This window comes from Channa argus, chromosome 8 (assembly GCF_033026475.1).
Source record: "Channa argus isolate prfri chromosome 8, Channa argus male v1.0, whole genome shotgun sequence".
Taxonomy (NCBI): domain Eukaryota; kingdom Metazoa; phylum Chordata; class Actinopteri; order Anabantiformes; family Channidae; genus Channa; species Channa argus.
This window is the reverse complement of record NC_090204.1, coordinates 21968802-21985343: the sequence shown is the minus strand read 5'-3', so window position 1 is coordinate 21985343 and position 16542 is coordinate 21968802.

Below are 16542 nucleotides of genomic sequence, written 5' to 3'. Positions count from 1 at the left end.
CTTGGCTGCTGCATTTTTTGCGGGATGCTTATAAGAAAAGAAAAACTTATTCTTAAATAGCAGTATGAGATGAAAAAATAAACAATCTTCCCGAAATTATTACGATCATTACGGACAATTAAACCCACCTCTCGCTCCACATTTATATAGAAATTTCTTCGCCAAGGTGTGAATGGGGTCTCCACAAGATTCTTTTACTAAGCAGAGTTTCACCAATAACGCGCTTAAATGCAGACCTAATTGTGGCACTGCACCGTTAGAAAGAGAGGCCAATAAACAATAAGAAATAAATTCGACTGCATCTCATTTTCAGTGCAGTGCATAATAATCTCTTTGCACCCAATAGTTTGCTGGCATTATTGTATGAAGCAGAAAACAGGATCACACAATTCTAGCAGACTTCTCTCAATGCAGAAGGGCCCAGCTTCCACTTAACTGTCAGTGTTCCATCTGTAGTCACCCAGAGCCAGAATTAACTTCTGGATCTGATAAGGACAAAAGAGGTAAAAATAAATAAATAAAAAAGGGCACTGAAAAGGTCATTAAGCTGGTGGTCGAGAAAAAACGAGAATAGGGACAACGGGATACATGGGGAGACACACTAGCAACCAAAAATGTCCTTATAAAACCAAAACTGATGGGTGATGTGAATCAGGTGTGTTGACCGGCGCCAGGTGACGGACGGAAAGCCAAGAGGGGCTGGAAACAGACTGGGGTGGAACTGAGTGGTGGGGGTGGAACTGAGGGGTGGGAAGCCTCAGCTGGCCGGGAGGGGAACTGCGGGGGGACAGACCAGATGAAAAAGCAAAAGACAGAGGAACAAATTACACCTAATCAAAGAAACAAAAAGAAAATAACTTCTGACAGGAAAAACACTCTCTTCATCATTTTAACTACCATTACAAAACAAATCCACATAGTCTAAATGGTCCGTAACGGATATTTGAAGACTGGGAAGCTAACGTCACTAAGCTAACTGTCCAAATTGCTTTGGCATTGCTTGAGCACAGCTAGTTACATAATAATGACTTCAGCTACTTATAGATTACACACCACTGACACACTGTTATTTACATATAACTATCGACCGTTATTTTCAGAAAGAGCTCAAATACGCAATTTTACCTGTTAGAATCAGCAGAATCGACTTCAGCATAAGGCCGTAAAGATCACTGCTGCCATTTGCCTTTATGCAGCCGGACTACTTTCACAGCGAGTGCTCGTTTTTATTGACACCCCTCAGCTCCCTGATAATGTTTGGATCACACTACAGTTTATTCCCTAGCTGGTGTATACAAATGTAGATACCAACATTCGATAAAAATGTGGGAAAATTACCCTAGATCTCAGCTGAAGCATAATGCAGTAACAACTACAGAGTCTCTGACAGGTCAAAACTCGGCCTGACAAGGTCGCGCAATATTTTTGAGGCAGGGTTCATATGGGGCCGAAACAAGAGAGAGAATAAAAGGGAGAAATAAAATAAGCTGTGTCTTAGCAACAAAAGCAGCAATTTTATAAGAGGGTGTAAGCCTCCATCATAAACCACTTTTATTTGATAGGCATGATATGCAGGAGAGAATCAGGGTTTTGCATTATTTCTAAAGTTTGTCCAGGTAATATCTGTGTAGATTAGTACCACTGAGTGAGCTGCAGTATTAGATGCAGATACTGTAGTTGTGGACTGTGGAATTCATTTCAAAGCAATTTAAGACTGGTTTTAAAACATAACAGTAAATGGCAAGTGCACATTCTCAAGACACCTGACTGGACATACACACCTACTCAGCTGGTCAAGAAATATTTGATGCGGACATTCAACTGAAATCATGAGTCATCCTCAAGAGAGACCAAGGACAAATCACAAAAATGGCAAATATAGACTTATTAGATGAACATCATGGCCAGTTAATCCTTAAAAACTTAAAAAGGCAAAAACAACTATGTCTAACTACTATCAATTGTTAAAAATTAATTCTGTAAATTCTTGAAAGCTGACAGTTTTCTCTAAGGTTTTATTGTATAATTTGTCTGTGAAAGCTGAAAACTGACAGAGCCGAAGAGAAAAACCGGGGGAGGGGGGGGAAATGGAAGAGCAGAAGTTAGAGAGCGTGATGTCATCACAGCGCTGCTGAATGAGAGCAGAAATTTCGAAAAACTGGGTAAAATTGAAACTGGTTACAAAAGGTGTTATAAAGTGTAATACAAGGCTTGTTTGTTCTAAAAAACAAGGAGAACTTGCAGTGAATTTGTGGATTTCAGTTGTTTAAGTTGCTTCTGTGACTTTTTGATGATGAGAACGACTGTACGACTCCCGATGCGTTTTTTTGTCACAATATACAAAGTTTTTTTGTTTGTTTGTTTGTTTTTTTACAGTATTTCAGTATGTTCAGGGCTGCACATGTTGTATAATTACACATACTGCATTTGTCTTTGACAGTTGACATCAGCAGAAGTATGCTGGGGTCCAAGAGACAGCAGAAAAGACAGATGACACTCTTCTGTCATGACTCTCACGGGGCAGGCACCAAAGCTCCTACAAATGCAAACCATTTCTTTCATAATCCTCAAAGGGTTTTTTTTTTTCCTCCTCCCACTTCAAATGCAGGTGGAAATGCATTAGTTCAGAATTAGCTGTTTCCAATTTACCATGTTGGCCCAGAATAGGCTCAGAGGCTGGGGAATCAATCGCAAATCTAAAGATAATCTGATGAGGCAGCGCAGAAGTGCTCGACTTCAAATACTTTTCTTTTTTTTCAAAGCCAAGGGAAAAATGCATCATTCCAAAATTGGTTCCCTCCATCAAAGAGATTCACAGTTTTGTCCTGGAGTGAATTATATCCTGACACAAATCCCAAAATGTTACGCAAGGACGTGGAGAGCAGCATTAAGGTTCAAATTCTGCTCACAGCAGCGATACATGTGATAACAGGCAATAAAAAAAACGTCTGAATGTCCAGTTGATCTCAACAACTATAGTCATCCCTTAAACTGACAAGAATTTTAAAAAGCCTAAATAATGTCCTATTTTTGTCACTGCCAGGGAAATGCGTCCGTTCCTCCTTATGAAAAACAGGTTGGTAATGGGGCATGAAAAAAATCCTTTCAAGCTGCAGTGCGATTCTGACATGTGGAACTGGCATTGACAAATTGTTGGTGGGCATGTTTGCTTTGCCGAGTACCATAGGGCCGCCTAATTTATGATGCATGTCATTGAAATGCCACCATTGCTATCTGTGCAGTCTCAGTGGCATAGACGTAGAGATATACACTCTGATACAACGTGGTCAATCTGTCATTGTAAAATCTAATTGTGCGACAATAATGAAGAAAACAAAAAAAGAAAACAATGTGCTATTTCCTGTAAGAGGCCAAACTGCACATTATTCAGAATATGGACTCTATTGTTTGCTGTGGGTAATCTGTCTTCCGTAAAGAATGAGCAGCCATTAGTGTAATCTATGTCCCACATCTTATTGGCATTAAGAGTTTGATGCCTCATTTTGACAAATTAGAACCAGCATGGGGTTGAGTTGTTAACATTACCATTTGTGGTTTAGCATTTGTTTGTTGCACAAATGTGTGAAAAAACATAAATGAATGGGCACATTGTGAATGTTTGGGTCACATGAGATTAGAATTCACTCCAGCAATGTGTTGTGCAAAACACAGATGCCGATTGAAGCCTTTTTTGTGGAGCAGAAATCATCACATTGCTAGTTAAACAGACTGTCCTCTTCATGTATGTCAGTAATTCAGAGCCTTACATCTCGTGTTGTCATGCTATTCAATGGTCAATTGACACACCCACCCAGGCCACCTTCTGTCCAACGGTAAGTCGATAGGTTTAGCATTAAAATGTGTGAGAATTTGGCAACATCTAGTGGCTGTGGTAAATATCACATGATAAAAAGTAACTTAAAAGTCACCAAGTCCACATAAGTTCGGGGTGAATGTGTGGGTGATCACACTGTTTATTTTTTAAATTTTAATGGGTGCTGTTATTTAATTTTAATCCATAGCATGTTCCCTAACCTAATAAATGTAGTGTTTTGTGCCTAAATAATGCAAAGGTATAGCTCTGCTTAAAATTGTAGGCATGGCAACAAAGGTCGAATGCATAAAAGGGTATGATAACTACCTACTAGCAGGTAGAGAGAGGACCTGCTAAATTATAAGTAAGGGCTGATTTGGACCTACTAAGTCATATGTATTTATTGACTGAGAAGTGGAGAAAATGGCTTTGTTTTCTTCATTCATTGGTTATGAAATGTGATCAGGTAGCTGTCAATTCAAGGTGTGTCCTGCAAGCGGACAGCACAAAAGCAACCACAGCAAGCGCAAATGAGGAAGGGGCCATCACACCTGGGTCAAAGAAGTTCGGTTTTTATTTTATTTTTTCGAAAAGCTTGAAAATATGACTTAGGCCATTATTTTAAGAGGGTGACGACATACGAGACACTTCTACATAAATAATAGTGTATGTGACAGAAACCACACAGTGGGGGGAGGGTGGGGGTGGTTAGGGGATTTCAGAAGCCTTACAACCAAACTTTAAAGAAAATGTAAGTGTCTTCTTTGTCATGAAAAGTGAGAAGAATGAGTCAATCCCCCCCACCCCCACTGTCTGACACAGTCTGTTCCTTCATTTCATTCCTGCAAAAATAAAAATTAAAATGCGAATGCGCCACAAACACCCTACACGGCCAAATCTCGATGCCTTATTTGGTTTGCGCTCATTCTAAACACATGCATGTCTTGCAAGCATTTACAGCTTTGTCCCTTTGATCAAGAAGCTGATTTTGATTTACATATTTGTAAATAGTTACTATCATTTGATATTAGGATGGAGGCATTTTGATCAAACAATATGATTTAGAATCCAACAGGGATTCGTGAAAGTCACATTCTTGCTTGAGTTATACGTCTGTCGTTTGCAAAATAATCATCTCTTGATGTAATTTCAGGTGCTTTGAAATATTTTGTGAAAATAAATACGCCTCAGATTCTATTTTTAACACACTTATCATTTTATTTCTGTCATCTCAGCGCTCCAGGATAGAAACTGATGACTTTTCAGCTGTTTGCTCTCACAGATTCCTGCACGTGGTTGCATTTTCTCTGCAGTTAGCAATAGTCTCAGGCCAAGCAGCCTGATACCAAAGAAAAATCTCAATTGTAGCCTCGATTGATCAACGTGTAGCCGTTGGCTATAGCTTGACGGAGTGCTGTGAAGTTTCTGCTTAACAGGCAATTGGCAAGGAGCATAACTCATTTTTAGTCAGTTCATCAATAAGCTAACACAAAAATCTATAGCACTTATCATGTGGATAAGTAAAGTGTGTGCGTGTCACTGTGAATTTTCACTCCGTGTGAGTTTGATTCAGGAATGGAGCCGGAGATGCAGCCAGCTCCCTTGTTGCTGGGAAAACTGTCAGTCAAGGCTTGTTGCAGTCGGGATGGGCTGGGTGGATTCCAAGTGTACTTAAGACCAGGTCCATAGGGGTCAAGCTGGAGCCAACAGAGGAAAACGAGATCTATTAAAAACCAAAATTGGCAAAAAAAAACTAAACAAAACTGTGCTTTATTTCCTCTAACGTAAAGCTGCTATTCAACCCTAGTTATATTTTGATTTCCATTCCCTGTAGCTCATTTGATTTAGTTTTATGGCCATCTAAGGTTTTTCAGAGGAAAAAATTTAAATGAAAGCTTTGACATAAACATACAGTAAGACTTGCCAGGTTACACATAACATCTAATAATCATCACTATTATTAGTAGTATTATCATTAATAACAATAATCATAACAATTTTATTATGCTGGTAAATACATTTGAAAATACTGGACCAATATTTTTCAGGTGGCTCAAGTTCAACTGATTGCAAATAATGTTTCATGTCTGCTGCATGGGCAACTGTTTCCATGGCAATACATTAACTTTAACAACTTTATAAGTCATGATGTTATACAGTGTGTGTTGGCTTTTATAATATTTGAACATTTTTGTTTTGATTGCATAACCTTTTTTTTTTCAGAAATATGAACCTCTTAAAATTCCTCAAACCAATTTACTTGTTAAAACAAACTCAAATTATGAAGCAATTACATTTTCTTTATCTGTAGCCTTTAATAATATGAAATTCTTCTTTCTTCTTAATTCAAAAAGCCTTTAATGAATCATTTTAATTAGGAGGGTGTAACCCATCAATAAAAAATCTGCTTGATATAATGATATATAAAGTGTTCAAAGGGGCAAAAAGTAACCCTTTTAAAAACCCTATTATTAAAAAAAAATCTTAATTGGCAAGTTAACCACATTTTAAAGGATAAACTGGTGGTAAATCTCTAAATTTATCCTATTTTAATTGTTTTCGGATAACAACATAGGTCTATGGCACAAACGAACAAGCCGTTTGCTGAATTAAGTTATCATTCAAAAACTGTGGAAACATTTAAACGGCATTGGCTGCAAGCAAACACCAGGTCCGGACAACGTTTTACACTGAAGAACATCGGCTTAAAGGGATACGATGAGATAATGTTGCCAAATTTCTCTACCATTAGTTTGGTCTTAGACAGTTTAATTTTCGCTCCAAAGGAGTTTAAAAAAAATACGTGCCTGGGAAGTGACGCCCAGTTTTGATGGATCAGGCCCAGCTCTGCTTCAGGGTGAAGATATTTTTCTGGATCTGGGTTCTGTTGTTGACTGCTTATCCAACCACTGCCCTCAGAGGCAAAGTGGCCTTCCAGTACAAAACAACAGATACTGTGGCTGCAATATATTTCTCAGACAGAACAATTGATGGCACCATCACTATTAATCATGGCCATGGAAAAGAGGAACGCCTAACTATTCCAGAGCCCCCAAAGAAATGTAATTCTCCCCCTGCCTCAAGTGCTTATAGGGGTTATGGCTGCAGATGTGTTTTGCCCATGCTTGGGCTCAGTCCTACACTGGCATGGCAATAAGGTGTGTTGATTTAATATCCATTGGCCGCATGCATTTTCTTGGGCATGTAATCAGTCCACAAGGTTCTGCAAAAGGCCGTCATGAATCTCGTCGGCAGTACTGCCACCTCCTCCCTCCAATCCCACCTCCTCCAGTGGACAAGCACCAGCCGCCAGTCGCGATTACGCTCATGACTCAGGCTGCTGATTGGCTGTCAGGGTGCAACGCAGTTTGTTTTCCTTGTTTTCATTCGTTTGGTGAAGCACTGTCCTCAGCGATTATGTCAAAAGGACTGAGCTGATGATGTTTTCAAGTACAAATAAATGCTCTGTGTACTTACATAAATACAGGAAAATACTGAATATTTTCTTTTCCAAACTGAAAGATACTGAAATAGAGGAAAATGCTTTATTCAAGATACAGGTTGATGTTATGGTCTAGTGAGAATTGCTTGTGTGACAATCAGCTCCACGGCCACTATAGTGCTCGAGACAAAGGGCCTAACTTCTCAAGCAACGCGTTTCCATGAACCTTCAACTTGATACAAGAATCATCATGTTCCGAAATTCCCAGACAACGTCGTACGGAAGCATGTTCAGCAGTAATGTCTCCTGGACCTGCGGTGGACGAAGTGTCGTTCATCCTTCCTGCAGTTTTCAGACTTTAACGAAAACTACATGGTGTGTGTATTGATTTTTAGGCATTGAGTACCAGATTCTGTCAACACTGCAGTGAACAGCCAGACTGTGGAAACAGTGGAGTGTTTTAAATACATGGCTACAGCTACTTGGCACAGCGTCGCAAGCTTAAGGTTGTTATATTGATCCTTTATCCAAACGTTCGTTGGATTCTGTTTTCTTCTATCTGCTGGTTTGGCCTTTTCAGTGCAAAAGAAAAAGTTCATTAAACGGGGCGGTTAAACATTAGAACTGGATTAAGGAGCCTGTCTGATGATTTCCATCCCCTGCATTCAGACGTGCATGCGGTGCTTTTTTAGACCGCAACTACCCTCAACCAGCACAGAAATACACCTTCTGCTGTTGCTAATATGGTCAATTCCAAGAGGGAACAGTAATGTCAAATTTCTACTTGAGCTTCGTGCACTTTGCATTGGAGCCATTTATTGTGACTTGTAAGTTCACACTTTTTTCCTTCATTAACTCTGGATGTTTTACTATCTGTGGTCTTCGCCACTCGGGCTGCTGCACAAATAATTGTCCTGGGGAAAATAAGGTTGTTTTTGATCGATTGATTGATTGATTGATTGATTAGCTTTTCCTTCACTTAATTTGAAGTTCTAAAAGCACATTGTGCTTTTGGTGATGAATCTGCATGTCATTATAATTGCATATCAGTAGACATTTACATACTGTAGAACTGAACCTTATTTACCATCAGGGAAACTTTTTCTTTTTCATAGTTACTCGTTGTTACCATTATTACATTAGGCTTTCTTAAAAAAGCACTGACATTATATCATTTTCAGTGAGACTGACTTGAACAGAGTATTAAACTCTGACAACATGCCATTACCTTCTCACACATTAAAAAAATATATAATATATACATAATACTAACTACTTACTGTATCAAACTGTTCAATTTGGGCTTGTTTTTCTACAACTTGTAAGTTGCTCGGATTCAAGTCCAGTTAGCTTTAAATGATGAGTTGAAGAAATTGATCTCTAAGAGTTCACTCCACTCTTTAACTGAAGAAGCAGCTCTTTTATTGTCATTAGGTACATACGTACATGTATGTTAAAATAAAATGTGTCCTGTGCATTTAACCCGTCCATCTGAGGGGGAGCAGTGGGCAGCCACAGGCAGCACCCAAGGAACTAGAAAAAGCTCCACACTAGCTTTGTATCGGCTTGAAAAGGCTGGAAGTTTTCTGTGTGGCATGAAAATATTACTCTTTAAACTGACAAATGTAAAAAGAAATCTGACTGTAACAGTTGTCTGTTTGACTTAATAGTTGAGTTTTTTCAACATTTTGACTCTACCGAACTTGTTTTCTCAAGTTCAACTTCAACCATAGTTCTGTTAAACGGCTTGACCTTCTCTGATTGGTTTACGAGGCCTCACTTTAAAATAGAAAGGGTGTATCTCCATGTAGCTGCGAGGGTGGCAGTGGCTAGGTGGTAGAGTGGCCACCTATTGACCGTAGGGTCAGCGGTTGGTGCTCAGACTCCCCCGGGCCACATCTCGAAAAGTGTCTGAGCCCCCGGACGACCCAATTTAGACTCGCAGTGTATATCTGATCCCAGGCCTGGAAAAAATGCTGAGGGTTGCATTCAGGGCACAAAATGTGCCAAATCAACGTGCAGAAAATAATACAAAAAGAAGAAAAAACCTGTCAGTCTAAGTCATCGGTGGCGTAGTCAGCACCTCTACACATAGAGATAAGTTATGGAATATAGTCGGTTCTGAACCAACTACTGTGTTCCTTATTCTATATAGAGATTTCTTCTTTTAACTCTATGAAGACCTTAGTCTGACTGATTATGAAGAGCAGGTCATAACCTCAAACCAGAGACATGGTCACTTGAGTTGCCTCATCCCAGTTCTGCTTTGGGAATAGTCTAAGTGCATTGTTGGGCTGGTGCACATGTTTAATGCTGGGGCTGTGGACTCTCACTGACCTCAAGTGACCTTTATGCTGGTCAGAAACCAAATTATTGCAGGTCTTTATTTATGAATAACATGTTCTTGGGTTGTACACAGACTGTTTATTTCTTTCTGTTACACATTATCAAGAAGCCTAAATTGATTTTTTTTTTATTCTATTATACTTCTTTAATAGAAATCCATCAAATTGTCATGTAGAGAAAGTCAGAAATCAGAAACATGGATCCACAATTCTATTTGTAGGATTTAAATGAATGTTGTGCTCTTCTCCTTCTCATGTGTCATCTGTTGGTTTTAGTTGAAAGATTGGACATGGCTCATGTCAGCTGAGTCGGGAGGTACTATTGACGGTGACATTTGTTTTAGGGAAGGTTACGACAATGTGTCAAGTAAGTATTCTCCTGGCTGCTGTCACCACGAATTGCTGTTTTTTTGTTGTTGTTGTCGTCGAGGGGACGGATGGAGGGACTGCGGTTGACACAAATTGGATTTGTGACATGTCAGGTTAGTGTTCAGAAGCCTAAAAAGGACAGGTCCCAATTCTTTTTGACTGTTTGTGTGTGTGTGTGAGAGCCAGGGTTGTCTCCTTGTTATTCAGGATGGACTCTGGCCAGCCTGTGTTTTTCAGTGATAGGAGAGGCGGACACCAGTTGTTTAAGTGGCTCGAGGTGTCGGAGGAGATTTCACAGCTCTTTGCGCACAGTAATCCTGGAGCTCTTGATACAAGATGGCAAATAAAACGGCCCCCTTGGAAGATGCTGAAACACTTACTGAACTCTACTCCCCCTGATCTATATCGCTCCACAATGCGAAGTGTTCTTGTCCTTTACAAATGAGGTCAACAACACCGTGCTATGCAGGGTTGTTTCTGCCGAATTGATTGAATACAGCAATTTTAATCACACACTCCTACCAGCTGCATATCTAAATGTTAATGCATCAATGCAATAATTAAAGGGAGAATTCAGTGAGCTTGATGTGTCTCACTTTACTGCTTTTATATTTGATTGACAAAGTGCTGGGTATCAAAAACCTATTATACACTGCTTTACTCAAGTGTGAGATACGTGAGTCAAGCTTGTATAATGCACTAAACCCTTTTTCTTTGACGGAACATTTGATGGATATTTTAATGCCACAACGCACAGGCAAATGTATGAATGTATTATAAACACGGCAGTGGTTTGGATAAATGTTTGACAGACTCATTCATTCATTCTTTTGATAAATCACGCACAGCTTCATTCAACATGTGAGAACCACTGACTTTATTTCCATTTGATAGAACCATTGTTTTCTAAATGGACGGAGAGTTTTAAAAGCCCATTAGGTGCCTCGTGTAATTCGAGTTTTATACTGAAGAGGGCAGAGTTGCTTTGTTTGCTCAACAGCTGAAAAGACAGTGACAAATCTTGACACAGACTATTTAGGTTTTGAAATCAACTGGGTTTGGAAGATGATACAAAACACAGACACTGATGCCAAACTGTGCCAAAATGGATCCTACAGTGAACAGTAAGTTGTTTTGCTCTAATATTACCTGTGACATGCATTTGTTCCGTTCAAATTCAAGCCCAAAGTTGTATGTGAAAGCTTTGCATTTGCAGGACAATTATGAATATTGTGTTGCACAATCAGGGGGAAAAAGCAGGATTTACCTCTAATAATCTTCGACCCCTGAGGCTCAGTAGACCAAGGTAGACGGGTAAACGGCCTGTCGTGGTGCTGTTCCCCAGTGGGTGGCCTGCAGGAATCAGAGATGACGTGCTGTTGGCTGCGGATGCTGGTGATCCATCTTCCCCCAACTCTCCCTTCTCCTTCCTCTTCTTCTCTCATTCTCTATCTTTTTCTAAGAATCCTTCCCCAAGTGCAGTTTTATCAGCAGGATTCAGAGCCCCCAAGCAGAGCACCAGGTCTCTGTGTGTTGCTTTATCTGGAGTAGGAATTACGTTGACCTTGTGGAAACTTAAACACCTTATCAGAAGCACAATAATCTTCTCCGTGGGAGCAAATCAGTAGGGGGGAAAAAAAACCAAAACATACCTGCAGGCCAGCGGGTCTCCATGTTGGTGCTGTGGGGTTACAGTGCAGCTACCCTGAAGTCAAAGACAGTAAGGCTTCAACATGCTGAGGCTCATTGCACCCAAAGAGAGAAAACCGGAAATATATGCTCCTAATAGCAGCAATTTAATCCAATTATAATTGTTAATAATTATTAACACAGAAGAAAAACACATTAATGAGTTGTGTAGAGGAAAAAGCAGGTGCTGGAAAATTAAGATTCTGACTTTATTATGCATCCTGTTTATTCCTTTTGAAAGGAAAATGTGTGACTGACAGAGAAGCCTTTCATCTTGCCACAGAATTGTGCTTGTTATTTTTGCATGTGTTGTCAAGGCTGGCTGATTTCCTACAACAGGATTACAGGCGTTTGATCAGGCTGAATGGTCAGCAGCGTCTGTCCCTTTTTTCTGTTTGCAGCAAAAGACTCTGATAATAAACCATATGTGGGGACTGAAACAGTTAGACAATCCGATTGATTAACCTATCATCAATAATTCATTTCTAAAGTAAACCCTGTGCCTTCAGTATTTTTCTTTTTAAGATAACTTTATTCCATCAAGAGCATCTGTGGAGGCAGGGGACAACAGGAGCTCTTCCACGCTCAATTATATCAGTCAATTCCCTTGAGAACAATAATAAAATTCCAAGCCCCAACTAATTGTTTATATGAAATGAAATGCGGAGAGCACAGTGACTTGGTGGAGGGTATACGTGTTTCAGGTTTTTACCCATGTTGTCCCACAGTACAAAGACAGTTTAGGCTCATTGGTCACTGCAAATGTCTCATAGGAGTAGGTCTGTATGTTGGACCCGTGATGAGCTGGTAATCTGCACAGTATCTCTTCCACCTCTTGCCCAATTTGGCCCCCAGGGTCTCTGCACAGGATGCTCAGGAAATGGTTCCATTGATTTAAAATTGGTGCATTTTCCGCTTCTTCAGAACGTAAACGCATAGTTGATTAAATACTTAGAAAAACCGCAATGATTCTCAGCCAATTAGCCACAGTTTTATGGTATTACAACAATCTGTCATGTAAAAAAAACAAGTATGGGTATTTGCATGTCACAGATTGAAAAAATGAAACAAAACCAACAAAAATATAACAGATAACTTGGTGTTTATTTCTGGCTCGAGCAGGAAAAATGTTGAATGCTCAATGCAACTTGAAATCTTTTTTTAAGATTCTCCCATCCTGGTAAATCAAATTTTTATAATTTTTTATCATCGCAGGACACTTGAAACTACTAACCAGGTCGTTTTTTCCTCTATTATGACTTTGACGATGGAAAAGTAACTTTATTTCTCTCTTTAATCCAAATGATACATTAGCTGGTGTCAAATTGGATGTGGTTGCACCCTGAGTCATAAACTGCAAGGAAACGCATTTCCCATAAACCTGTTATTAACTTGGAGTCCTTTTCTTAAACATGTCACTACCACACATAATTTGATAACCTGCCACAGGGAGTTGGATTCCGATGCCAAAAAATTCAGCCACACCCCTTTTTGATTCCTCACAATGTAAAGTCTATGGAGCGAGTGGGGTGGTGCACGCAGGGCCAGTGGAGAAATGCTAATGTGCAGCGGGCTGCACAGTGTAGAACCCAGAAGCATTTTTTGGCTTATGTGCCAGGTGAGCAATTTTCAGTCAAGTGACTAGGCACCGTGTCTGAGTCTAATATCCATCCACGCTGTGAATACACTAATTGTTGTGGACGGCGCTCACTCACCCACAGCGGAGTTTGAGGAAGCATGTTCATAAGAAGGATGCAGACACTGGAACATCTAGCAGCTAAAGAGCCACATCTTTTACATAGGAGATATATGTTATCAACAACAGAACTAAAACTGAAAGCTTATCAGGTCAGTTGGCAAAATTTTATGCAACGCAGAAATCGCTGATAAGTGTGCCATACTCAGATGTGCTGACGGTTTGGGTACAACAATGTGCACACGCACACAGAGAGACTGGGGTGTCTGTAGCTTAGTGGGTAAGGCAGTCGTCCACTTAGCACAGGGTCAGGGGTTTGATTTCTGGTCCCTCCTGGCTATGTGTCCAAGTGTCCTTGGGCAAGACGGATTTTAGGATTTAGGAGTTTCACCACTGCCATTGGTGCATGAGTGTGTGTGTGTGTGTGTGTGTGTGTGTCTGTGTGAATAGGTAAATGAGAAGCTCTGGATAAAAGTGCCATGTAAGTGATAATTTAGCGTTTAGTAGAGCAGCTGGCCAAGCAGGTGACTGTCTTAAAGTGCCATACGTATGCATAAAATGACCAAGCTCCACCACAGAGACGACTAAACGGATCATGCATGTAAGATCTGCAAAGTGCTCCTTTAACAGTCAAACGGGATAAAAAAAGGTCCTTTGTAACACAAATTAAACTTTTGCCACGCTCGCTGTCACATGCACTGGGCACAAACAGTTCACTCTGTACAGTATGAAGCTCCTCACAATCAGCAGAGAGCAGCAGCTGCAGATTGAGCATGAAAGCCTGCAGCGTGACAGTGTCGCCTTGCAGACGTGGCCGAACACAAATCATTCTACACGCCGTTCTCTTTGATCCTTCCCATGGCATATTAGTGTCAGACGCTGTGCGTACATTAGCTGCTTCCTCAGCCACTATGCCGTCACTCCGTCATTAGTATTCTCTCTCTCTCTGTCTCTCTCGCTGCAGAACTCGGGGGATCAATCACTGGTTGCTATAGCAATGGATCTACCCATGCAGGTGTATGTGTTAGCATGTCTCTTCCGGCGTGTCTGTGCATTTGTGTGTTCATCGCACACTGGCTGTACCTGCTTCTCAGCAGTCAGAGCGGTCGGGCCTCCGCTGGTGATGCTGCTGCTCTCCTGCACTGCCCTTGCATTCGGAGTGGCTTTGACAGCTGTCTAGTCGAGATGCTCCCACCTGCCACACTTGGCTTACTCTCAGCTCTGTGCAGAATAATGACCAAATTCAAAGGACCAAAAAAAAAAAAAAAACACACACACATAACCAAGCTGTCGGGTTTGTTTTGTTTCTTTTTAGTTAAAGATGCTTGTTGTGTGAAGGCTATTTATTGAAATAGGTCTAAAGAATTTAGCAGGACTTGAATGAAAGTCGCTTCTCGGTGGAGGAGCCTGTCATCGCAAAACAAGAATCTGCTGATGCCACTTCTCTCATCCTGTAGAGTTTAGAGTGAACACTACAAAAAGAAGCTTGGAGGTTGTACATCTCTTTCCCAGAGGCACACGGCTAATTGTAGTCACACAGCTCCTGTGTGGCCTGGCTTGTTTTGAGAGCATAATCTGTTTTTCAGCACAACTGACGTGTTGGAGAAGAAATTGCATAAAGTATTTCATGTTGTTGCCATTCTTCTTCCCTCTTTCATCCCTTCTCTCAGTTTGCTCTCCTCCCCTTGTCATTTCCTCCTCCACCTTTACCTGACTTATCACTTCTCTGCCACTTGCTTTTTTTCCCCGCTCACTTCCTGCCACCGACCCCCCCCTCCACTTCTCTTCTCTGTCCTTTCAAGCTCATTGGTTTCTCTGCTTGTCCCCTTTCAACTTTCAGAGTGACTGATTATATAAAGGACAAACTGGATAATTAGAATAAATAAAGAACGGTGGTGCTTCCTCTTCCAAACAGGTGCCTTTATGATCTCTCCAGAGTGGGAATGGTGAACAGTTGTTTCTGTTGTACATCACATGCAAAAGCTGACCTTGTGAAAGAACGGTTGCTGTGCATGGTAATGAGAAAGAGCGTACAATGAGAGAAGGGGGGGTGGTGGGTGGAGACAGCCTGCATCATATTCATCAGGCCTCAGGATGTACTCCACCGAATGGGCTCCAACTACATTAATCATGCTTTGTAATTGCAAGGTGGTCATTGAGAAATACGAGCCAAACACAAAGTTAGAATCGGAACTGATCTGACTGAAAACAAAGTGGAGAACTGGGAGTTAAATGAAATGGCATCTTGTTGGTAGATCGGTCACATTAATTATCTTGCTCATGCCTGTGGTCCTACAATCACTCATTAACCGGCTGAACCCTTTAGCATTTCTTTCAAATTATTGTGCAAAAGAGCACTCAGAGAAGAGAATGTGACATCCTGCAACCTTTTGGGTGTTTTTTTTTTTTATTTATGCGATTTGGAACTTTGCAGAGTTCTACTAATAACATCCCTAAGAGGCAGCATGGGGAAAGAAAAGGAGAGAAAAAAATGTAATATAAATTAATAAATAAATACATAAAAACTCTCCATCTGCAGGCACAGGCTTTTTTTATTTATTTATTTTTTGTTCCTCAAGACCAGTGAGATTGATGCTCCCTTCCTCAAGAGGGTAATATCGCCCAGACCAGGAAGCAGTCAACCATGAATTCCTGCATCACTTTTGAAAGTTGTGCCTTTGGAGTAGCAGAAACAGCAGCTGCAGTTGCACTTCATAAAATGTTACAGTGGATGGATAGTCAGTGAAGGATGTACTGAATAAAGAGTCCTTAGAGGTTGAACAGGCTGTTCCCCGGCACATCAAAATCTCTCAAAACCCTCAGCCAATGAGCACAAAGTGTTGAGTCTGTTTACCCAAACACTATGCATCAGTAATTTAGATAACTCGCTACTCCTTCAGTAATTACATATTTATAGATATAGCTACAGTTTAAAGGAAACATTTCTTTATTGTTTATTGTCTCATAAGTCTCATAAATATGCAGTTTGCGGCTGTAATATGACTGAAGCAGGAAGGGCTGTTGTTGATGAAGTTTAAAAAGAAGAGCTCAGGTAGTAGGAAGTGAAAGACGTGTTTGCCACTGCGAACCGACAATAGAAGTTTTCACTAACCATAAACCCTGGTGTTTTTGTGCCTGAATCGAAACTACACTGCTTCAATAACGTACATGCTGTGCCTAAAGCTGG